Consider the following 24600-nt stretch of genomic DNA (forward strand, 5'->3'; position numbering starts at 1 on the left):
CAAGCCTATGTGAGGGCAGCTTGGGTTTAGCTGTGTTTGGGCCAAGTTCTCAGGCTTTTGTTTTGTTTTGTTTTCCTTTTAAGAAGGAGGCCAGTTCCAAGATAGAGTAGGTTTGGCCTCTCGGTGTCTCGCTATTATAATCTTAATGACATAAGAGAGATACCACATGTAATGGTTGAAATCTTTTGGGTTTATTGAGTCACAGTCTGGTTTTAGTGCTCCTACTTCATCTCTCCTCATGTGTTCGGGAGTACAAGCACATATTAACTCCTAGTTTTCAGTAAACTAGGTTTAGTAGTAGTAGGTGGTGGTGGTGGTGGTGGTGGTGGTGGTGGTGGTGGTGGTGGTGTTCATGGTTGGTTGGTTGGTTGGTTGGTTGAAGCAGGGTCTTGTGTATCCCAAGCCTTGAACTCAGTATGTAAGCAAAGATGCTGTTGAACTTCCGAGCCTCCTGTTTATGCTTCTCAATGCTGAAGTTACAGGAGTAAGCCACCACTCCCTCTTACCCAGGGCTGGTTTAATGCCTGCTAGGCAGGGTACCAACAGAGCTACACCCTCAGCCCCAGTGAACCCTATTACGCAAGCAAGACAATGGCCTCTGTCTCTGCCCTACTGAAAAACATCCCCGTGGCTCTTTAGACTGATCTTTCCTCGTTTTTCCTGGTCAGTACATTAGCAGAGGAGAAAGAGCCTCGCTGTAAAGAAGGTAGCCTCGTGGTGAGGAGGAGGAGGCACATGGGTAAAGAACAGAGACTTTGTGTCAGAGAAACTCAGGACGCCGAGGAGCTACCTCAAGAGACAAAGGCTCAGAAGTTAAGTCAGCAGAAGCAGGCATTTCACAAAGCCTCGATAAAATGTCCAGTTAGCTTGAGGGGGAAGAGACAGGCGTTAGACCAGACTCACAGAGCAGGGTGAGCAGGAGAGCCACACCCCTTCAAAGGCAGCCCATACGCAGGGCTTCCACCAGCTCAGATGTCCACTGGGTTTTCTTTGTGGCCACCAACCTCCAGTGTCAGAGCCTCCTGACTTGTAACAGTGCAGATAGTTTTATGGTAGTGGAGTCTGACACTTTCTGCCTGCTTTGGTGCTAAATTTATTGGAGAGTTTCATCTGTAGTTTTGGCTTTGTGGTTAGCTGTAGACCTGTATGATATTCCATTGTGTGGCAATATCACAATTTCCTTAACCGTTTCACTAATGGGGCATTTGTGTAGCTTCTGTGTGTGTGTATTTAAGTATGTTTTTGTGTGTATATGCACATATAAGTGTGTTTTGTGTATACCTGCATGTATAAGTGTGGTTTTGTGTGTATGTTTTTGTGTGTGTGTTTTTGCATGTATGTGTGTATATGTATGTGTTTATGTGTATGTGTGTGTTTTTGTGTGTATGTGTATTTGTGTATGCATGCCTTTGTGTGTATATGTGTACTTGTGTGCATTTGTGTGTATATATATGTATATATATATATATGTTTGTGTGTATGTGTATGTGTGTATACCTGTATTTTTGTGTATATACATGTATATGCAGCCCAGAAGGTAATCAATGTCTTTCTCAGTTTCTCTCCACTTGAATTTTGGGAACAGAATTGCTTGCTGAGCCTGGAGCTCACTGGTTAACTAGCCAGTCTGCCAGCAAGCCCCAGGGATATTCCCTGCTCCACCTCCCCAGGGCTGGGATGATCAACACACACCATAGTGTCCAGCTCTCTCATAGGCGCTGAGGGTGGACTTGCCTCTCCATGCTCACATGGCAAGCATTTTGCCAACAGAACCGGATCCCAAGCCAGCTTTCAGCTGGTTCCTGTGTGTATCATGACACATGACTTTGCTAAGCATGCACATATTTTTTTGATGGTATGTTTGTTTGTTTATGGCAGAATCTCATATAGTGCAGGCTGTACTTAAAGTCACTTTGTAGCAGAGGGTGACCCTGAAGTAATAGGACTACAGACATACCTAATCCCATAGCTCCCTTTGAGTACATACCTAGGATGGATTTGCAGGGTGAGAGGTTACAGTCATGGTCAGGACTAGTCACACAACTACCAGCTTCCCTCAGTGGTTCTGCCAGTTTATCCCCCGCACCAGGGAATATGTGGGAACCCACGTTCTTGACAATCTCTGTCAACCCTGAGTATCACTTACCATTCTTTGGCTCTGATATGCTCGCACAACAGATTAACGACTCTCGTGGCCTCGCTCACTTTTGGGGAAGAGAAGTTCTTAGCTTTAATAGAGTTGACGTTGTTCCATTGTTTCTTTGGTGGTTAGTTGGTTTTCCTGCTTTGTACTTAGGGGCAGTTTGCACCAGCTCCCTGAGGGCTTTGCCTCTGAAGACCCCAGGTTTGCCTCTATGTCATAGAAAACATTTAAAATCCTGGCCCAGGGTTTCTACCCTGCCTGGTTATTGAGTTCCCAGATGTAAGACACACTCACAGTCTTTATATACAATAAGCCTTAAACAGCACAATGGCTGGGCAGCTGCCTACCCTCCGTGCTGTTAGAATCTACTTTCCTATCAATAACCCCGAATTATTACTATTTACTATATTTCATCTGGGCTACCCTTAACTCCAATTGGACAGCCCTGGGGCCACGCTCTCTTGACCCTTAACACATGGCAGCTTCTCCTTCCTCCTCTTCTCTTGGTGGTCCACCTCTCGTCTCAAGGCTATGAAACCTAAAACCCTTGTCTTCTGCCCTGTTATTGGCTGTTGGCATCTTTATTCACCAATCAGAATTAACTTGGGGGCCAGGTCACAGGGGCTACTTGCAGACTCCACGTCTCAGGGGCCCACACTTAGCGTTAGAATGGACAGTAAAAGGCAAAACCTCAACACGCAGGTTTGCCTCTGAAGGCTCCAGGGTTACTTCCGAAGGCTCCGCTATTTCACCTCCCCGTTCATTTCTGAAAGCCACCAGGAGTTGGCTTTTGTGCGTAGTGACAAGTGTTTTTTTTCTCCATTCACCTTTCCTACTGAGTTAACAGGGTCACATTCTTGTAGGTCACGGGATGGTAGATATGCCTGGCTACATTTGGATTACTCCCTCCTCCATGGGACACACACAGTTCCAGGACCCACGGACTCTTGTTTGATTATCAGTAGCTTTGGAACAATAGCCTTGCCGCGAGTACTGTGAACCCCTGTGACAGTCCTAGAACACCTTGCTTCTTCTAGCCCTTCATAGTTACATGCTGATTTTAGAAAGTTTTATCAATTTCTGAGAACAAATAAGCCAGCAGGCATCTGACCAGGGCGCTGTGTGCGTTCATTTGGAACTGTAACAATACACTTCTCACATAGCAACGGGAGTGTGTCTATCTATTTGACTCAAGAATATTTTCTCAGCAATATCATATACTTTTCTAGTTTCTAATAAACTAGGAGCCTAAGTTTCTCATGTGCTACTCAGCTTTGAGATGTCTGCAAGGCTTTCCTCCTGTGTGTTCTTTGGGTGAACTGGTTTTGAACGGTAGACCTCCTTACATACGTCGGCTAAACTAAACTCAAGTTGGTTTCCTAATACTTTGTTGAACATTTTTAAAATGTTTCTGAAAGTGGAGACAAGTGAAATTTTTTTCTCATAATGCTTATCCCAGTTTTAAAATCACATTGTATGATTTTAATACTTTGGAAATGTCTAAGAGGCTCTAATTTTCTTGAAGGACTCTAGAAGTCAGGTATTGATTCTTTTCAGAATGTTTGGAAGAACTCACTGGGAAGCTATCTTGGTCTGGATTTTCTTTAGGGAGAACTTTTCTTCAATGATAAGCTACATTTAATTTTTTACATCTGTTATTATTATCATTATTAATAGTACGTGTGTGTGTGCACAGCACATAGGTAGAGTCTATGGACAACCTGAAAGAGTCAGTTCTCTCCTCCCAGCGTGGGAGTCCCAGCGCATGGTTTGGTTTGGTGGTTTGGTGGCAGGTGCCTTCACCCACGGAGCCTTCTCACTGAGCCTAGGACTCATTTATAATGCATTACTGAGATATTCAGTTTCTGTGTACTCTGTCAGCTTTGGTAAAGCTTTAGTTTTGGATTGGCCATTTTATCGAATTCCTCTACATAAAGTTATTTTTTTCCTCTCATCATCCTTTTTGCATTTGTATGATCCACAGTGAGACTTTCTCTTTCATTGCTCTTTACCTGCATTAGTCAGGGATGGAGAGGTGTGTGTGTGTATGTGTGTGTGTGTGTGTGTGTGTGTGTGTGTGTGTGTGTATGTGTGTGTGTGTGTATGTGTGTGTGTATCTTTTACTGGTGACAGACAAGGCAGCCCAGTTAGGGGAAAGGGATCCAGAGGCAGGCAGTACAGCCAGCCATAGTCCCTGCTCCCATTTTAGGAGTCCCACATGAAGACCAAGATGAAGAACTGTTGCGTACATACAGCAGGCCTAGGCCCATCCAGTGCATACTCTCTGGTTGTCACTTCGGTCTCTATGAGCTTCTCTAGAGAGGCCTATTGCAGCAGCCTACATGCTGTGGCCTGGCCTAGTCCAACAATGGATGTCTACCGACAAAGCTGCCAAGGGTCTAGTAATTGTTCTGTGTAGGTGTCTCAGCAGTCCAGTCTGGTGTGGGAGTCCCAGGGGTTCCTAGAGGGCTGCTGGTCTTCAGTGCACATCTTGAGGAGGCAGGTTCTTTTCATACCAGCAAAGGCTGTGCAGCAGCAGGAAACATGAGTTCCCCAGCATGAGTGAGGGCAAGCGGGCAGAAGGCAGAGGCTCCCTTCTTCCATGTCCCGTATGTAAGCTGTTACTAGAAGGTGTGGGACCCAGAGTTAGGGTGGGTTCTCCCACTTCAAATGATCCAATCAAGAAAATCCCTCATAGCTAGTCCATTCTAGATGTAGTCAAATTGACTGCAAAGGTTGGGGCTGGAGAGATGGCTCAGCAGTTAAGAGCACTGACTGCTCTTGCAGAGGTCCTGAGTTCAAATCCCGGCAACCACATGGTGGCTCACAACCATCTGTAATGGAATCCAATGCCCTCTTTTGGTGTGTCTGAAGACAGCTAACAGTGTACTTACATATAATAAATAAATAATTTCTTTAAAAAAAAAGACAGCGAAGGTTAGACATCCCAAGTCCACCATCTTCTTAGTAATATGTTTAATTTCCAAATGAAAGCAATAATAATTCTGCCTAACATAACTACCCCACAGACAAATGCAAATACATTCTACATGTTAAAATAGGGGGCTGTTGAGCCCTTCACAGGGCTTCTATGTACTTGGCCTCACTAGGGGCTGTGAGAGGAAATGAAGAAGAGACCGACAGATGGACACAGAAAAAAATCTGGGGGTCAGGTAGGATGGTCTCTGTGGTGTAGAACCCTCGGCACCCTGGAAATGCATGCGCTTCTTACATACAGTGCGGCAGGGAGCCAGGGTTGTCGCACACAGCTGACCAGGAGGCGGGGGTTTATGTCATACAGCTGGGTGGAGGAGTGAGGCGCCTCTAGTCTCCGTGGGACCCAGGTTATAAGAAGATGCTCTCAGATTTATGTTAATACTTTGAAATTGTGGAGAGTTTGTTATAAGATATGCCCCTTAATGTGTTGATATGTGCGTGAAGTGAATGTGAACTGGTTACTGGAAGCCAGTTTTACGTCTATGGGACTGACATCAGGTGTTCATTGTGCCGTTCCTGTCTTCTGTGTCCTTGCTGGGTTTTCCTTCTCGCCTTTGTCTGCCAGTTACTGAAGATGTGTTTATTCTTCTCAAAGGGGCTGCTGGTTTAGACATTTTAAAGATTCTCTCCTCTAGGCTACGAGTTGTGTAGATGCTGAGGTGTGCAACATCCTGCTTATGCTTCACTCTGCTAGCATTGTAGGTCCCTCTTTCTTATTTCCCTTTGGACGAGCTTTGGGGGAGCATGTTTCTCTTTCCTTTTACATAAAACATTGATTATATTTATCAAACATAATTGGAATTTTTAAAAACCGAGTGACAGTCTTCGCCTTTTATTTCAAATTGGTTCTATTATGTTCGGCACAAGAGCTGATGTTTTGGGTCTGTAGCCGTCCTCTTTTTTCATTAGCTTTTCTGTTATCATTTTCGGTTTCTTTTGTCATCTTTCATGCCTCTTTTGGAATACTGAAAATATTATTTACTGTTTGCAGGCTAGTGACTTGCAGGTCATATACGACTTTATTATTCTGAAGTAATTATTCTAGAAACCGTAGAGGACAGCCTTGACTTGTCACAGAATGTCTAAGCCTGTTCAGGATGCTGTAACAACATACCCTACACTGCATAGCTTTACACAGAATTTTTTCTCACAGTTAGGAGGCTGGAGAGACCCTGGTCACAGCCCTGTCCTCACTGTGGTACCTTCTGGCTGTTTCTTTATTCAGCAAAAGATACTTCTCTGGTTTGTTTGTTTGTTTTATTGGATTCTTTTTATTTACATTTCAAATGTTATCCCCTTTCCAGATCTCCCCTCTAGAAACCCCCTGTCCCATCCCTCCTCCCCCTGCCTCTGTGAGGGTGCTCCCACCCCCCACCCCCACCCCCACCTACCCACACCCACAGCCCCCCACAGCCCCTCACAGCCCCCCCACTCACCCCACACCCATACCCACACCCACCCATCTTCCGGCCCTGGCATTCCCCTACACCGGGCATCGAACCTGGACAGGATCAAGGGCCGCTCCTCCCACTGATGTCCAACAAGGCTAACATACCTGGCCGGAATCATGGGTCCCTCCATGTATCCTCTTTGGTTGGTGGTCTAGTCCCTGAGAGGTCCGGGAGCAGGGAACAGGATCTGGCCAGTTGAGACTGTCTAGCCTTATAATCTAATGTCCTGGTTTTGTTTCTTGGCACTGTGATAAAATATCCTGACGAAATCAACTTCGTGTAGAAAGAGTTTATTTTAGCGCAGAGCTCCAGGTCATTGTCTCTAGCGGGGCAGTCACAGATGGCAGGGACTGGAAGCAGCTCTTCACATCTGCAGTCGCATAGGGAAAGGATGCATGCATGCTTGCCTGCGCTCAGCCCACTCACACTCTTCATTCAACCCAAGGCCCAGCCCATGAAATGCTATATTTGAGTGATCTTTCACCTCAACTAAGAAAATTCTCACAGGCATGCCCACGGGCCAACCTAATCCAGCCACTTCCTCCTCGAGCCTCTCTTTCCAGAGGAGTCTAGGTTTTCTCACGTTGACAGTTAATACTGTCACTCCACCACCTATCAAGGATCCCAGCCCTTTTTACGGTCACGCCAGGGGTCAGGGTTCCCGCAGCTGGATTTGGGGAAAGCATAAACATTCAGACCGTTACACAGACTTATACAATTCATTTGCACTCCTGATCTAAAGCAAGACCTTTCAAGCCATTTATCCCTGTGAGGACTGGGTTCTCGGAGTGCCTCTTGCTTCTACAATATTCTATACTTCCAAGCACATTACAGTTACCATTTTGTTTGGACAACAGGTATAAATATCTATTTATCTGTGTGTTTTCCAATGCTTTTCTAGTCCTTCTTGCAAGTGCCCCCACCCTGAGGTTATTTATTTTTCTTCTGCTTTGAAGAACATCTTTTAGATTCTCCAAAAAAATCTTCTTATTCCCCATTCGTTTATGAAAGATGGCTTCTTGAGATACAGTCTAGGCTAGCATCTACTTTCTTTGAGACATTAAAGTTGACAGCGTTGTCTTCTGGAATCCATTATGTCTGTTCAGAACTGTAAATCTTAATGTTGCTTCTTTGAAGATAATGTCTCTTTTTTTATTCTTTTGGCTAACTTCAGGACTTTTGCAAATTTTCTGGTTTGCATTGTTTTGACTATGATGTAGTTGCTTGCATTTTTCCAAGTGTTTATCTTATTTTTGGAATCTACACGTCGATGCCCTTGCCTTGTTTATTATCTCTGGTGTTTGGAACTCCAGTCACACGTGAATGTGAAATGTTCCACGTGGCTTGTCTCTGGCTGCTGTCTCTAATGCTTTCTGTTGATGGAATCCCAACCCTCAGACACACACAGCTTGTGTCCAGTCTGCTGAATAACTGATCCGTGTCTTCATTTCAGATAATTTTCGAGATGCTTAGAGCCCTTGGATGACCATTTAATTTTTTTCAAAACAATATCTCTAGAGAAAGCCCCCCTTTTGTTAATTGTTTATATTCTTTATCATACTTATCACAAGTATTTTACCTTCCTCTTCTGGAAACTAATTTTTTGCTCATGTGAGCTAGATAGTTTTAGCTCATGTGAGCTAGATAGTTTTAGCTCATGTGAGCTAGATAGCTAAGAAACTTGGGTTGTTTGGTTTTCTTTTTTTTAAATTTAACTTATTTTGTGAGGGGGGTGGGTGTGTGGTATGTGTGTGGTGTGTATGGTGTGGTGTTGTGTGTGTGTGTATGTGGTGTGTGTGTTATGTGTGGTGTATGTGGTATGTGTGTGTGTGTATGTGTGTGTGTGGTATGTTGTGTGTGTGTGGTGTATGGTATGTGTGTGTGTGTGGTGTATGTGTGGTGTATGGTGTGTGTGTGTGTGTGTGTGTGTGTGTGTGTGTGTGTATGAATGTGTGTGTGTGTGTGTGTGTGTGTGTGTGTGTGTGTGTGTGTGTGGTATGTGGTGTGTGTGTGTGTGCGCGCGCGAGTGTGTGTGTCTGTGTAGTCATGCGTGTACCTTGGCAGTCACATGGAAGCCAGAGGAGAGTGTGGAGTCATTCTTCATCTTTCTGTGAGGTTCAGGGATCAGACTGAAGTGCTTTACCTGATAAGCCATCTCCATCACCCCACAATAGTTTTCTACCTACCCTGCTTCCCTCCCTCCCTCCCTCCCTCCCTCCCTCCCTCCCTCTCTCCTTCTTTCCTTGAAGAGAGGCCATTTTAAAATTTTCTAAGTTTATCTTCTTTATGTGAATCTGGCTTTGCTTGCTGTGTGTATGTGCACCTGTGTGCATGTGCAACTGTGTGTATGTGCACCTTGTGTGTATGTGCACCTTGTGTGTATGTGCACCTTGTGTGTATGTGCACCTGTGTGTATGTGCACCTTGTGTGTATGTGCACCTGTGTGCATGTGCACCTGTGTGTATGTGCACCTGTGTGCATGTGCAACTGTGTGTATGTGCACCTTGTGTGTATGTGCACCTTGTGTGTATGTGCACCTTGTGTGTATGTGCACCTTGTGTGTATGTGCACCTTGTGTGTATGTGCACCTGTGTGTATGTGCTTGAGGAGGCCAGAAGGAGTTGGATCTCCTGGAAGTGCAGGTGGCTATGAAGCAGCTGATGTGGGTGCTGGGAATCGAACCCATGTTCTCTGTAGGAGCCACCAGTGCTCTTATCTGCTGAGCCAACTCTCCAGCTCCTTAGAGCTTAGTTCCCTGTTGTGTGTGTCCCACAGCCTTACGCTTGACCATCACATCCCTGGTCAGGGTTGAGTGTGTGCTGCCTGTGTTTAACCTCACTGAGAGAGGATGCTCACAGAAGCAGGTCTCCTTTGGTACGGGCTGTTATTTTAGCAAGACCATATCTCATGCTGGGCAACAGAAGCCGAGAGAGTCAGTGTAGCGGCGTCCCTGGGGTCTCAGCACATGACCTGTGTTCTCACTCCAGCCCTCTGAAAACCCGTTTCTGTGTGGCTTCATAGCTCAGTGCTAGTAGAGTCCTAGGACTGCCTCACTATTGATGAGAGACTGTATCCTGTATTGTGCACTCGTTAAACATGACTTGGAAATATAGACAGACCTTATTAAGTTAATTGGGCTAATTCGTTTCAACAATCTACTTATCTTTAAAGCTGTTACGTTTTATCTTTATAACTAAAGAATTTTATCTATATTAATTAGTCTATATCTTTATTAATATATATATATTCAGAGAACTTAATTCACCTGTATTTACTTGGCTTACCCTCTATCTTGCTCTCTCTTCAATCATTGGACAGAGAGCCAGTCTTCTGTGTCTTGTCAACCTCTGAAGCTCTTTGCCCTACCCCTGACACACTGTGGGCTTAGTCTGTGGGTCAGGCTGAATTGCGAAATCTGTTCTTGCTTTAAGAACGATGAGTATTTTAAATCAGACTTTGGGGGCTGTTGTTATAATCCAGGATGAGACCACTTGCCTAGCATGCATGAGGCCCTAGATTTAATCCCCAAAATTAAAAAAGAAAGAAAAAAAAGCAGACTCTTTTCAAATGGGTATTGTTACCATTTCTAGTTTTACTGATTAGTCGTCTGTTTTGGATGATCTCTGCTTCTTAATGACTATTTTTGTTCGTCCTCTGCATATTTTAGAAAATAAACTTGGAGTCTACCTATTGTGTAATGGAGCTGTGAAGGAGAGAAGGCTCCTCTCTTAAAAGCACAGACTGCACTTGCGCCAGACCCAAACTCTGTTCCCACCCACAACTACCTGGAACTCCAGCCCCAGGGGGTTCCCTCTGGCCTCCAAGGCCACCTGAGCACGGATGCACTCCCATATACCCAGAACTTAAAAAGTTTATTTGAGATGAAATTTAGTTAAATACTACTAAAAAAATAAATGTGTACATTGGTGCGAAATAGTTTTAGCAGTAAGGACAGGCAACCGTATTCGTTCCTTTGTAAAGTACTGAATTTGCTCGCTCAAACACTCGCTAGGTACTTGCCTTAGTTACCTTCCTGTCGCTATGACAAAGGCACCTTGACATGGCGAGGAAAGGGTTTATTTGACTTACACTTCCCCATCACGGGCCATCATGGAGGGAAGCCAAGCCAGGAGTACAAACAGGGCAGGCATCTGGAGACAGGAGCTGAAGTCGAGGCCAGGGACAGGTGCTGCTTTCTGGCTTGCTCCCCATGGCTTGCTCAACCTGGTGTCTTATGCCTCCAAAGACCGCCTGTCCCAGGGTGCTGCTGCTCATAGTAAGCTGGGCCTTCCTATATCAATTATCATTCAAGAATCAAGAAAATGGTTCACGGGCTTGCCCACAGGGTATTCTGATGGTATTTTCTCAGTTGAATTTTCCTAGTTAGTATCAAGTGGACACAGAGGGGGAAAAAAATCCAACCAGGAGAGTGGTATTTTACAGTTTCTGAAGAATGTTCAAATTCATTCCCTTGATTATCTCCCTTAACGTGATAGATAGGGAAAGAGCACAGAGCACTGGAGGATCATGGGATCAAGGAGCTGACTCACCTTTGCACACCCTTGGTGGTCAGAGTCAAACCTTGAACTCAAGTCCTGTGCTGCCTGGTTCAGTGGCCTACCTGTGTCCACTAAAACCGCCTCACATAACTTGCACGTCTCTCGAGATGAATATACGTATGGAAAAGACATCCTTCAAAGCACACAGCTTAATTACAATCTCCTGCATAGCTGATTTCTTTTCTTTCCTGTCCGATTTTAAATCACTAGATTTTTAAACAACCAAGCGGGTAAACATCTGCTGTAGGCAAACAGCGAGGAGCTTCCTGCAAGCTGGCCCGAAAGCCACCCAGGATGGAGAAGAGAAGGCGAGGCTTGGATTATGGTGTTGATTTTAGCCCTCCTGCTTGGTTTCTGTTTCTAGGTGCTGAACTGAACTCCGTATCCGGAGCCAGGAGTTATCATTGTTTATTTAAATGTATTAAGGCTCTGCTTGTAGACATTTCTAGGAAGGCTAGATTTTGGGAATATTTGGGCAGGTTCTAAGTATTTAAAATGCGGTTCTGTGGAAAGCTCAAGAACTGCACACCAGACAGTGATTGGTAGAGAAGGCTTTGGGGAGTGGGCACAGGGCTGGGCTTGCTCAGGTTGTGATGTAGGTGGTGACAAAGGACTCTCAGTGGATTAGTTCACGAGTGGATGCAGGCAGTCTGAGTCCAGGTCTCTGCCTCCTCCTTATGCCCATTAGCTGCTCTTAGTCACATCTGTAGAGGTGGCTGCTGTCCCTATGACAGCAGCAGCAACTCTCTGTGTGTGTGTGTGTGTGTGTGTGTGTGTGTGTGTGTGCGACATTTATAGTAGAAATGTGGAGAAACATACACCAAATACAAATATCCATGCATATTCCAAAATATCATTCTACATTATGTACCATGGAAAACATAGTGTAGCTCTCTCCTGACCCAGTCCCATGCCACATGGTAAGGAAAGGGGTACATGATCTGGGATAGTAGTTCATGTGTACTGGCACATCTGTGTGACCTTCTCTGCTTCCTTCTTTGAGAATTCCTGCCTTTCATAGTCTCAGAAAGTACAGACTCAGCAGTCCTGACCCACCTTTTCACACTGGGGTTAGACCTGTGGACATTCACCCTCAGAGTCTCTCAGGATTTTGAGGCAGGATATAAAGGCAAGGCCAGGCTGTGGATGCCTCGATGGCCCCGTGCTCAGGGAGTTGCTAAGGTTAGCATCCGAGCAAGCCAGAGTCATAGCATTTCTCCCTTATAACTAGAGGAAGTCAAAGTTTATGGAGAGAAGAAATCTGGCGTGTTTTTAAAGAACAAAACTTATCTGGTCAAGAACCAAAGACAGCAACTGAATCAGAATGCAGTTTGGGTGTGAGGGACCTTTGTCTCCCATCTCAGGTGGCCACAGAGCTGGGCTGGACTTTGCTTCTTCTCTGTGGGACGCTGCGAACTCATTGACTTTATCATCACAGTAAATTCATTGCTTCAACTTCAGTTACTTAGAACTAGATTTGATTCCTAGCAACCAGCAGCCTCTGGTTAAGGGACAGTCCCTTCTCCTGGCCACCCAGGGCTGTTGGCCCAGCACTGTCTCCTGACAGGAAAGAGATCTGCTCTCACAGGCTGTTCTCTGGCCTCCCAGGAGCCTTACAGAGGAGCAGAGTGTGGGAAGGCCACACACAACACTGACAGCCACGTGTTCTTGTTTACTGTTTGAGCAGCCAGCCCCATATCCTGCCAGAAAAGGCTGATTCCCATCCCGTTTGAACCCACCCGTTCTCCACTCTCCACACTGCATGCCATACAGACTCCTCTGGGAATGCCATGGAAACACCAATGAGGACCAGTGTCTGTCATGGACTTTGCACCTTAATATGACAACTACGAGGTGGATGCCTGCCATCCAAAAAGTGTAATCTGACTGCTTGTGTGCACCTCTGAGCCTGATGTTCAGGAACATGCCTGTCACCTTTGCCACACTTTCTGGACTGTCATCTGCCCTTGAACATTGAGTCCTGTTAGAACCTGCTTAAGGTGCATCAGGGAGACAGGAAATCATTATTAGTTTTTCCTTGGACAAGAGGGAGGGAGGGAGAGAGAGAGGGAGGGAGGGAGGGAGGGAGGGAGGGAGGGAGGGAGGGAGGGAGGGAGGGAGGGAGGGAAATGGAAAACCTGGCATTGGCTCAACCTCATGCACAAAGTGTTGATTAAGGAAGCCATTGTCAGCCATTAGAAAGGCCCGTTTGAGCCAGCGTTACCTGCCTTCTGGCTACTGGAGCACCTCAGGCCATAATCCATCCTAAGCCAGTCATAAAGAGGCTTTCCAGTGAAAAACCAGCAGCACCAGGCACATCAGCATTGGTGCAGATTTAAGCATATTAACACAGTGGTCCTGAAGGTCGGTCATGTGCAGGGTGTTACATTTACTGGGATCAGTCCATTTGCAAAAATTCCACCCAAGAGCAACAGGGGGTGGCATACAATTTAAAAGACTCATGAAGAGAACATCAATAGAAATTAAGGACTATTCCAAACATACTGTTTTAAGGGTAAGAATGGCTCAGTGGGTGAGGTCACTTGCCTGAGAACTCTAGTGCTATCCCTGAATATACAAGGTGGGAGAAGAAAACTGACCCTGGCAGATTTTCCTGACTTCCATAATGCATGCTGTGACACAGACCCTTGTGCACACACATATAAATAAACATATCTTAAAATGCTTAAAGCGCTGTTTAGAAACATTTCCGTTGATAAAGAACTGCTTCTTCTGGCAGACTATTAGTACCCCTTTATTTCTATTTCCTGTATCGTTAGAAGCAAGAGAAATATTCTGAACACTTGGAAGCTCACACAGAAGGAGAAGAAAATGATGGTTTTTGGCATGGCTTGTTCTCTACCATATTATGTCCTTGTCTTTTCTGGTACAATAGTAGGATTTATTTTCTAAACATTCCAGCTTTGCAGAATGAGTCACTGTGGATGTCGGGAACCAGATGAGTCATCCATCCATCCATCCATCCATCCTTCCTTCCTTTCTTCCATCATCCATCCATCCTTCCATCCATCCATCCATCCATCCATCCATCCATCCTTCTATCTATACACCCATCCACCCATCCTCCTTTCCTTTCTTCCATCATCTACCCATCCATCCTTCCTTTGTTTTTCATCTGTCTATCTATTTATCCTTACATCCATCCTTACATCCATCCATCCATCTATCTATCCATCCTTTCTTCCATACATACATCCATTCATCATTCCTTTCTTCCTTTCTTCCTTCCTTCTTTCCTTTCTTCCATTCATTCATCTACCCTTCCATATATCTACTCATTCATTCATCCTTCCATCCATCCATTTATCCTTACATCCATCCATCCATCCATCCATCCATCTATCCTTCCATCCATCCATCCATCCATCTATCCATTCATCCATCCATCCTTTCTTTCTTCCATCCATCCATCCATCCATCCATCCGTCCATCCGTCCATCTACCCTTCCATATATCTATCCATTCATTCATCCATCCATCCATCCATCCATCCATCCATCCATCTACCCTTCCATATATCTACCCATTCATTCATCCTTCCATCCATCCTTCCTTCCATCCATCCATCCTTCCATCTACCCATCCATCCTCTTCTATCCATCATCCATCCATCTTTCTTCCTTCAATCATGGTCCTTATTTTCATTTTTTCTTTCATACACCCATCATTATATTAGAAAGGACACCAGGCAGTCTTCTATTTAAAACACCTTCACTTAGGTTATTTGGTTTGCGAGTAGTAAAGTGCAGTGGCTATTAACCTTGTCATGGCTCGGATCCTATGGAAAGTATTGATTTGCAAACTTGAGTCATGCCCAGTCTAGCACTGCGTCAGTCAAGTGCTTTCCAAATGGGAGATAAGCTTAGAAGGGAGGGTAGGAGAGAACACTTGTGGGATGCACCGATGAATCTCTTTCCTCTTTGCTTGGTATTTAAGTAAACGTTGGCTTTAAAAGTTATTTGGCCATTTTGTTTCAGATAAGGAGACTCTTAAATATAGCTGTCTAGGAGGTTTTATTTATTATGTTAATTTGGGGGCACAATAGCTTATGTGTATTCTTTTCCAGGGAAATACGTATAGGTGGTAGAGGAAAATTACTACTGGGAGCTGGACTGTGATTGGCTGAGGTTGGCACCTAGGCATGGGCCCTGGCTGTAGATGCAGGAAGTGATGCTGGCCTCGGGGATGGTGCCAGTGTGTGGAGCGCTGTCGCTTATGAGGAGCTCTTGTGATTCAGCTTTCCTTTCAGGAAAAAGGCTCCTCCAGGGCTTCGTAGCTCACTTTAATTCTTGGTGACTGACTCTGTGACTTATTTGATGAAAGATGGGCAACACACACACACACACACACACACACACAAATCCCAGTCATTATGCATGTAACAGCCCATTGCTTAGAAGGTATTGTATATCCAGTGCAGCCATCATGAATCCCCTTCCTTTGACTTCCTCCATCCTGACTATGTCAATAGAGGAAGCTATGGGTTGAATGGAAATTTGAGTTTATTACTCATTATTCCCAAAAGGAGAACTCATAGAAAAGATTTGTCTCTTTCTTCTAAAGTACCCTAGTATTGATTCCCATGTAGTTTCCCTGCAGTTAAAGCTGTCTTTCCAATTCATCCTTTGACCACACACCTGCTTATACACGACTAGCCCAGTGACCTATCAAAATAATATTTTGCATTATTAGCTTTGAATACTTGAAATCAATTCAATGCCTGGAAAGCTCTAATGAGCATGACTCCGTGTGGAGGTCTCCAGAGGAGATGCATCCAAAAGGGCCTTTGACCTTGCTTTTTGCCATTGTTTTGATGCAGGGATGGGGTAGGTTCCATTACCGTTGCCTCCACCCCACCCCCACCCCAACACTGTATGAGAAAGTTCTCCAATCCACACACACTGAAAGCTTAGAAAGACTCTGATGTCAGGGGATTGCCGGTTTCCTTTTAAGGTCAACATATTACGTTTATTAGGTCGAACCATAAAATTGTCAGTTTGGGTAAGAAATAATTGACTCCTGGCAGTTTCCCATGGTTCACGCTGAGGAGCATTGGTGTTGAAATCTTGCCTGAACTCCATAGCCATGAACTGTGGGTGTGAGGCCAATTCATTAAGAGCCAAGCCTTGGTTTGTGAAATGAGAATAACACATGCTGTGTGGGGATTGGTAGGAAGGTTATCAATTATATAGAAATACCGGGTCTGGGAGTGTTAGTGATGGTTACCAATTACATATAGAAATGCTGGGCCTGGGAGTATTAGATATTCAAGAAATAGTTAATAACAGCGTACCGTTGCCGACCTAAAATAACGCAGAGCTCCCTTGCTTTTCCTCTGGCCATTTCTGCATATACGGCGAAGATGATGGTTGCTATGGTTGCTATGGAGAACTGGGAAATGTTTGTTTGGAAAGCACAATTAAAAAAAAAACCCCAAGGCTTTGAAGGCCTGCCATCCCTGTATTCACTGGTATGTCCTAGTAAGGTCACAGTTAAAGTCTGACATACTCAGTGAAGGGTCTAAATAGGAAATGAACTGAAGCAAACCAAGAACAGATTTAAAAAAAGGAAAGTACTGAGCAAATGTTCAGGACTTTTGGCACAGGAATTGGACTGACTGGATCCCTACAATTCTTTGAGTTATTAATAGTGGCTTGATCTGCTATATTTTGAGTATACACACACACACACACACACACACACACACATACACACATTTGTATGTTGTCTCACTGTATCGGTGTATGAAGACTTTCAAGACTTGATGGCCTTTGGGAAAAAATGTGTTATTCTAGGGGAGAACAGGGTGAAGAAGGTGCCACTCTGTCATCTGAGGCACGCCTACTAGGATGTGCTCATTAAGGGCTCTGGGGAAGGCCGGTACTAATGCAACACCTGGAACAGGGCTCCATCTGCTTGGCCAGAAGCTGTGATAAGGTCCCGGATTGTGCAACAGTAGTAATTCGAAGCTATTTGTGACCATTGTAACAGCGAAGGTCTGTATTAGAAGGCTGTGTTTACATGCGGTGCGGCAGCAGTGTGTCTATGAATCATTGCCATGGTAATGTTTGGTCAGACTAATAAGCCACGTCAGGGAAATCCAAGCCATTAGCGTGGATGCTGTGATTAGCACAGCTCTACCTCGCTGCAGTTCTTCTGCCTCGGGAGATCTAACTGACCCCACACCCTGCCAAGCGGCCTCCCTCCCCTGTCCCTCTGTCCACCGTGCGAGCGACATCATATCCCCTCCACAGCAAACATCAGGTGTGCATAATTAAGAGCTCGTACCCTTAGCACGTGTTTATTGCCTCGTGGCCGTTGCTCCATTATGCGACACCAATTAGTGACCCCGATGACTCCTGCAGATCATGATCAGTAAAGCCCTTTCATTTGTCCGTTTAAAGGGACTTGAGGTTTTAGTTAATTATCGCTTCCTGGCAGTCTGAAGGTCGGACTATTTCCTTTTGTTTCATTCTGCAGTTAATCCCCTCATTAAGGGTGATAGAAAATGAATAATTAAATGTGTGCCATTTTCATATTTCAGGTAATGAGAGGCCCTCAGATCCCAGAGGACACCCTACAAGAAGAAGTCAGGATCGTGCTGAAGACCCGGTCTCCAGCAAACATGTGAGTTTCAGTTTAGCTTCTTACAGTGAGAACGCATCTGCTAACATACTTTGCCTAAACAGAGACCACACAGTAACGCTGCTTTTACACCTGGCTCTGACTCTCAGAGACCCAGCAAAAACAACTCGAGCTGAGGGTTTATCTGTATTGTAGTTTCAGAGAGGCCTCCGTCCGTCTTGGCAGGGGAGGTGGGTTAGCTCAAGCGTGAAGCAGACTTCACGTCGTGGTAGGCTAGGAAGCAGAAACAAGTAGACTTCAGCCAGAAGTGAGTGAGTACACCTTCAATGGCCTGTCCTGGGGAACCTGCTCTTGCCCTCTAGGCCCCATCTCCTAAAGTGGTTCACATCCCTTTAGGGGTCCAACAACACTTTCACAGGGATTGCATATCAGATATCCGGCCTATCAGATAAGGAAAATACATTATGATTTATAACAGTAGCAAACCTACAGATATGATGTAACAATGAAAATAATTTGATGGTTGGGGGTCACCACAGCATGAGGAATTGTGTTAAAGGGTCACAGCATCTGGAGAGGTTGAGAGACACTGTCTTGAAGGTTCCATGGTCTTCAAAATAGAACCAAAATTTGGATACTATGAACTGAAAATATGAGCTGTCTTAGGGTTTTCCTGCTATGAACAGACACCAAGACCAAGCAACTCTTATAAGGACAACATTAAGTTGGGGCTGGCTTACAGGTTCAGTGGTTCAGTCCATTATCATCAAGGCAGGAGCATGGCAGCCTCCAGGCAGGCATGGTGCAGGAGGAGCTGAGAGTTCTCCATCTTGTTCCAAAGGCAAACAGAAGCTGTTTTCCAAGCAGCTAAGACAAGGGTCTTAAAGCCCATGCCCACAGTGACAGGCAGCACCTCCTAATAGTGCTACTCCCTAGGCCAAGCATATTCAAACCATGACATGAGCCTTGTGTGGGGGCATTGTGTATTTAAACCATAAGAGCAGTGAACATTTGACATACCTGTTCTCTCAGAGCATGGGAACATGCACATATGCAGAGGTGCCATCAAATGGTGCAGAGTGAATGAACCGTGCCTAACACAGTCGGTGATCGGCACATGCTGCCTAATAGCTTCACGGTGATGCAGACCAATGAACTGAGCAATGCGGATGCCAGCCTCAGACAAGTGGTCACTCGCAGGGCGTTCAAGTTTCCTTTGATTCACTGGGCTAAAGGCTAAGGGTGAATTATCTTAGGCCCCCGGATAAAAACCCAGATCTCTACAGTGTTAGGAAATCCAACTTCTACCAAACCTTTCAATTACAATAAAAGGTTGAAGCTACAGAAAATAAAAAGAGGGCAGATGTGACCCCATGAGGCCACCTTGTGGAGGGGAGACAGAGCCACCCACATTAGACTCCAGGGCATGATTAGAATCTCTGCCAGACTCCATCCATCACCGAATCCCTCCTTTAACTTTTCCTTGTTGCAAGAAGCCCACTCAGCCTAGACCACCCCCAGGACTATTTTGCAGGAACCAGTTGGGTCAGGCCCTACCTCTGACTCCTGCCTCATCTAACATTTTTTTGAGGGTCCTTAAGCTCGTTCCAACTAGCAGGGTACTCAGCCTTGCTGAGAAAGCCCTGGTCCTATTTCCACAGAAACACCACCGTGTCTTAGTAGTTCCTTCCTTTTGCTGAATGAAGATGTGGAACCTTCTCTAAAGGAAAGAGTAGGTCAGGAAATGGAAGGGTGCTTTAGTAAGGAAACTATATATCTGGGTCTGGAATATGGTACAGAAACTGGCTCCAGTCAGGAGTGATGGTGGCTAGGAGCGCTCTGATTGGCCAGCGGAAAGAGGACTAAGAATTGGACCATGGTCTTGGGATTTATCCTCATGTCAGACATTATAGATGGTAGAGAGCAAAAGCAGAATTTCTAAAAGAACAACAACAACAAAAACAAACCTTAGTGCACAGTGTCATGGTTACAAGAGTGGCCGAGATAATTATAACAGGAAGAAGACAGTAGCAAGGCCGTGATAGCGCCGTGAGGCTCGTTGGAGTAGGTCATTGGTTATATGGAAAACCGTGGCCATTTCCGCTCAGAACTGAGCCTCAGATTTTGCTGTGTCATTCATTATTTTACTCAAAATGCTCAGCCTTAGACTTCTGTAGGGAAAACAGCGTCTAGAAACTGTTCCTGCAAGAATGAGTGTCAGAGGGGAAGAGAGCAGCGGTGACCGGAAGGGGCCCAAACGCAGGTGCCTTTCGGATGCTCGCACACACAGGCGGGTCTCATAGCGACCTCACGTCCTCAGCCGAGGGTGGAAACGCTTCTAGTCTCTGGAAAGCATTTCGTGGTGGAAAAGTTGGAAAATTATATGATTTTTTTCAGTTGAACAGTGTATATATATATATATCACCGTCAGAGAACCAAACCCAGACAACTTCTATTTTACTGTATCATGTTTCAGAGGAATGAACAGGAAGGTCGCCTAAAGCCTCCACCCAGAGCCTCGGGTTTGATTCTCGCTAGAAGGTAAGAACTTGCACTTGCCCTGGATGACGGATGGCTGAATGACGGATGGCTAAAATGAAATAGGAGAGATGACGTAAAACACTTTTAAAATGGGGGTGGGGGTGGGGGCGCGTTCATTGCATCTCTCCTGTTGCAAACATTACATTTCCGTTCATAGAATTAGCTAGCTGTGATGTAAGCCTCCTATCGATGATGTCTTTGAAGACTCAAGGGCATGAGTGGCCCAGAGGGAAGGAAAGAGGTGCCTGTGGGAAAGAGCAGAACTCGGGCAGCCCCAACGCCGGCTTGTGCTACTAAGGGTTGGGCGAATCCCATGCAGGAGTGTCAGCAAATGCCTCTCTCTGGCTCACCGTGCAGAAACAGGGAGCCTACATCCAGGGAAGCCAGCAGTCCCTGCCCCCAGGAATCCCTTCTCTGTCTTTGAGGGAGCTCCTCTGCCAGCGTACCCATGAGCCTCCATTCTGTTCTCCCTGCTACCGCAGTTTTGTGTGTTGAAGACCTGGCTCCGTGGCTAGTGATGGTATTTTGTCAGGTTCTGGAAGCTTAAGAGGTAAGGCTGAGCTGTAGGGAATAGGTCACTGGGATTATAACTTACCTTGTGCCTTGCCTCTCTTGTCTCTGTCTGTTTCTCTTCCCTCTTCGTGGCCACCATTAGGTAAACAACTCTGATCTATCACACCCTTACGCTGTGATGAGACCGTGAATGCAAATAAATATTTTCTCCTTTAAATAATTTCTCTTGGGCATTCGCACAGCAACAGAAGACTGTGGGACACACCCCTCCATACAGTTCTCCCTCTCTGCCCACATAAAGCTGTAAGAGAAGAGAATCCATTCTGTGAAGATACAGCCCTTTCCTGCTCTGTCACACTCCCTTCTTCTCAGTCACCGCCTTTCACCCATGAGAAACGGCCTGTCTCTACTTCAGGCAAATATCTAGGCTCTGCTTTGTGTGCCTGCCCCCAGGCAGCAGCCTTCTCTCTGTGGCATCCCCCATACTGAAAAAGGAGGCCCCAGACCCCACCCTCTCTCCTGCAGATTCTTCTCCTGCCGCTTCAGAGGCCTGGCCTGTTGAGCACAGGAAGTTGTCAGGACACACTTACAGAGCGTCACCTGGAGACGCTGACAGATGTCCTATAAAACGTGCCCAAAGCAAGGACTTGTGAAACTGAGTCTCCAAGAGGCGGAGGGTTTCAGCAGAAGCCAGAAAGTACTCACGCAGCGAGATTCTCATTAGACCCCTTGCCTCTCTTGTCTCTGTCTCTCTGTCTCTCCCTCTGCCTCCTCTTCCCACTCCGTGGCCACCTGTTTCATTAAGCACAGGCCGCTTAAGAGATCTGTCTGGGTATCTGGCCTGACGGTCTTTCCATCTTGAAATTGGATCAAACAAATGCGTTGGTGGGTAGTAAGTCTCCCGAGCTTGGTTCTGCCCTTCATGCAATATTCATGTCGATTCTTCCTGCAAACACTTTAGAATTAGCTAGACACACTTCATTTTATGACATCTTCAGTTTTTAATGCTTGGCCATCAGCCTCATCCTTTGAAATCGCTGGTTCTCCGAGCACATTCCCTGGACGGCCGTTAGCAGTGGGGCCGGTTGGAGCTTCCAACTTCCTGATTTCTTTTTTCTTCCTCACGGTGTTTCTTAATTTATGGTTCTAGCCTCACGGTCTCCCAGTGCTCACTTTTACTGGATTTTGCATTGAGACGAAAGGTGGTTCTTTTTCCAGTGACTTGAAAGGATATACTGGATTCCAGCATTATGATGGACGCTGAACATCATATAATTCTCCTGGGAAGTAGAATTATATATGTTTTTCATTCTCTACTACCTACCACCCCTCCTCTTGAGCCTGGACTCGTGTATATATAGTACACACTATGTAGTACACAGCACATAGTACATTGTATGTAGTACAGTAGTACACAGTACATAGTACACAGTACACAGTGCCCAGTACACAGTACACAGTGCACAGTACATTGTATGTAGTACAGTAGTACACAGTACCTAGTACACAGTACCTAGTACACAGTACATAGTACACAGTGCACAGTACACAGTACACAGTACATAGTACATTGTATGTAGTACACAGTACACAGTGCACAGTACATAGTACACAGTACACAGTGCACAGTACATAGTACACAGTACACAGTGCACAGTACATAGTACACAGTACTTAGTACATTGTACATAGTACATGGTATGTTGTACCTTGTACTTAGTACGTTATACATAGTATGCAGTACACAGTGCACAGTACATAGTACACAGTACATAGCACATTGTATATAGTACATGGTATGTTGTACCTTGTACTTAGTACATTATACATAGTACACTGTACACAGTACTTAGTACATTGTACGTAGTATATATGGCCTTGAGATTCGGGTCCTCCTGCCTCTACCTCTCGAGCACTGGAATTCCCAGCGTGAGGCAGCTGCACTTGTTTTATGCAGTGCTGCGGATAGAAACCACGGCTCTGCACTTGCCAGGCAAGCACTCTGACAACAAGCTACACCCTAGCTCCACTTCTCCCTGGTTTCCATGGTAACAAAGCCCACCTCAGTTATCAGAGAAGGTCACGTTGTCCAGAAGAAGCCAGTTTGACTCCTTCTCCGGAATTTTCCTACCAGATCTGAGAGGTTGCTGACTGCGGGATAGACAAGTTAAAAGTCCAGCCTGCTGTTGCTAGGATAATCCTCTTTCTCCAACTCCTCAACTCAGAACAAAGCAATAGGCAGAGAGAGGCAGAGATGAGAGACCAGTACGGAGACTCCCAAAGCAGACGTTCCAGCCTCAGGCGTCCCCAGGACCAGTCCTCTGTGGCTTTTTCTGCGGATGCAGTATAGGAGACTTTAAATTCTAATACCCACTGTAGTGACTTTGAGTTATTACCATTATTTGCTAATGGCAACTCTATGTTGACACAGAAATCGAGCATGTGAGTATAAATGTTTCTCGTGATAGAGAACTTACCAGTGACAGAGCTGCTTAGAAAATTCTTACACTGAATCCACCAAGGCTCTTGTTTTCCTGGTTGATCTCCTTGAGACAATTCGTAGTGATACCTTGCACCCTGAGTCTCTGTTTGAATTTAGGGACGGGAAGTAACAGCCTTCCTATTTTTCATTATCAACTCGCGTTAATGAAAGGCTCTAACATTCTGATTGATTGATGCTCGGGTCCTGGGTCACTTGTTAAGGTGCAGCTGTGATTGGATCAAGAGGCTGGAATCTTCATGCGGTCAGGCTTACCCGTCTCTGGGGGCTACCATGTTGCCTTTCCAGACTGGTCCGTGGCCCAGGGCCATGATACACTCTGCCGGAAGTGAGAGGAGGCTCTGTCCCCTTCTGCAGCTCCTCTGATAGAAGGCAGCCGGAAAGGCCCACATTTATAAGGGCAAACTGAGGTGAACTTGTTCAGGGTTTTCAGTTTCTCAGAAGAATTAGAAGACACTGAGCCAAATCCAGAACTCAAGATAACAAAGTAACGGGCAGAGCAGCTTAAGGAAGGGAGGTTGTTTTGGTCCACGGTTTGAGGGTGCACCCATCCTGGCAGGGAAGCCATGAGGGCAGGAGCTTGGGGCAGCTGGTCATGTTGCAGCCACGCTCAGCTGAGAGAGATGCTGATGCTCCTCTGGCGTTCCCCACTTTATCCAGTCAAGGATCGCAGCCCTTGGTGCTGGCCATGTTTAAGACGGGCTTTCCCACCTCAATTAACCTAGTCAATCTGCTCCCCTGATATGTCCAGGGGCTCCTCTCTTCCGTGATGCTGGATCCTGTCAAGCTGACAGTCGTTATTAACTATTACAGAGGGCCCCCGACGTAAGCCCAGTGTCTGCTGGATCCTGGTAGACGGGATCCCTGGTAGCGGGACCTTCTCTCTCCAATGATGTGCGCCACGGTTAGCACGAGACCCACCGTGCAGATAGGCAGACAGTGACCTGGCAGAGCAGGATGAAATGCCTCCGAACAGAAAGGAGCGAGGCCGTGGCATTCAGCCTAGTGCTGGAGTCCCCTGGCCAGGGCTAGCCTCCAGCCTTTAGCTGGCTCCTCAGAGTCCCCTGACCTGGGCTAGCCTCCAGCCCTTAGGCAAGTTCTCAGACATCTGTTTAGGGTCAGTCTCCTAGGAGGGGAAACTGTTAAAAAAAAAAACTGTATTTTCACTCTGAAGACTTCACTCTTCAATACAAAGGATGCTCTCAAACAAGAAAAATCAGGACCCTTTCTGTTGCAGGCCCCCAGAGTGTCCTCAGGAAAGCCATTTAACCTCCCACAAATCTCAGTTAC

General features: G+C 45.7%; 1 protein-coding gene across 10 annotated transcripts in view; it reads left to right on the plus strand.

Annotated features, from left to right (window-relative positions):
* The window catches only part of Pced1b (PC-esterase domain containing 1B), a 138721-nt gene that overhangs the window by 12646 nt on the left and 101475 nt on the right, over positions 1-24600 (plus strand). For all 10 annotated transcript variants that reach the window (XM_006520964.4, XM_006520963.4, XM_006520965.4 and 7 more), the window contains exons 2-3: positions 17716-17798; positions 20233-20297. The gene's annotated coding sequence lies outside the window, so the exon portion shown is untranslated. The remainder of the gene's footprint in view (positions 1-17715; positions 17799-20232; positions 20298-24600) is intronic.

The sequence above is a fragment of the Mus musculus genome, chromosome 15, assembly GCF_000001635.26.
Source record: "Mus musculus strain C57BL/6J chromosome 15, GRCm38.p6 C57BL/6J".
In the NCBI taxonomy this organism is placed as follows: Eukaryota; Metazoa; Chordata; class Mammalia; order Rodentia; family Muridae; genus Mus; species Mus musculus.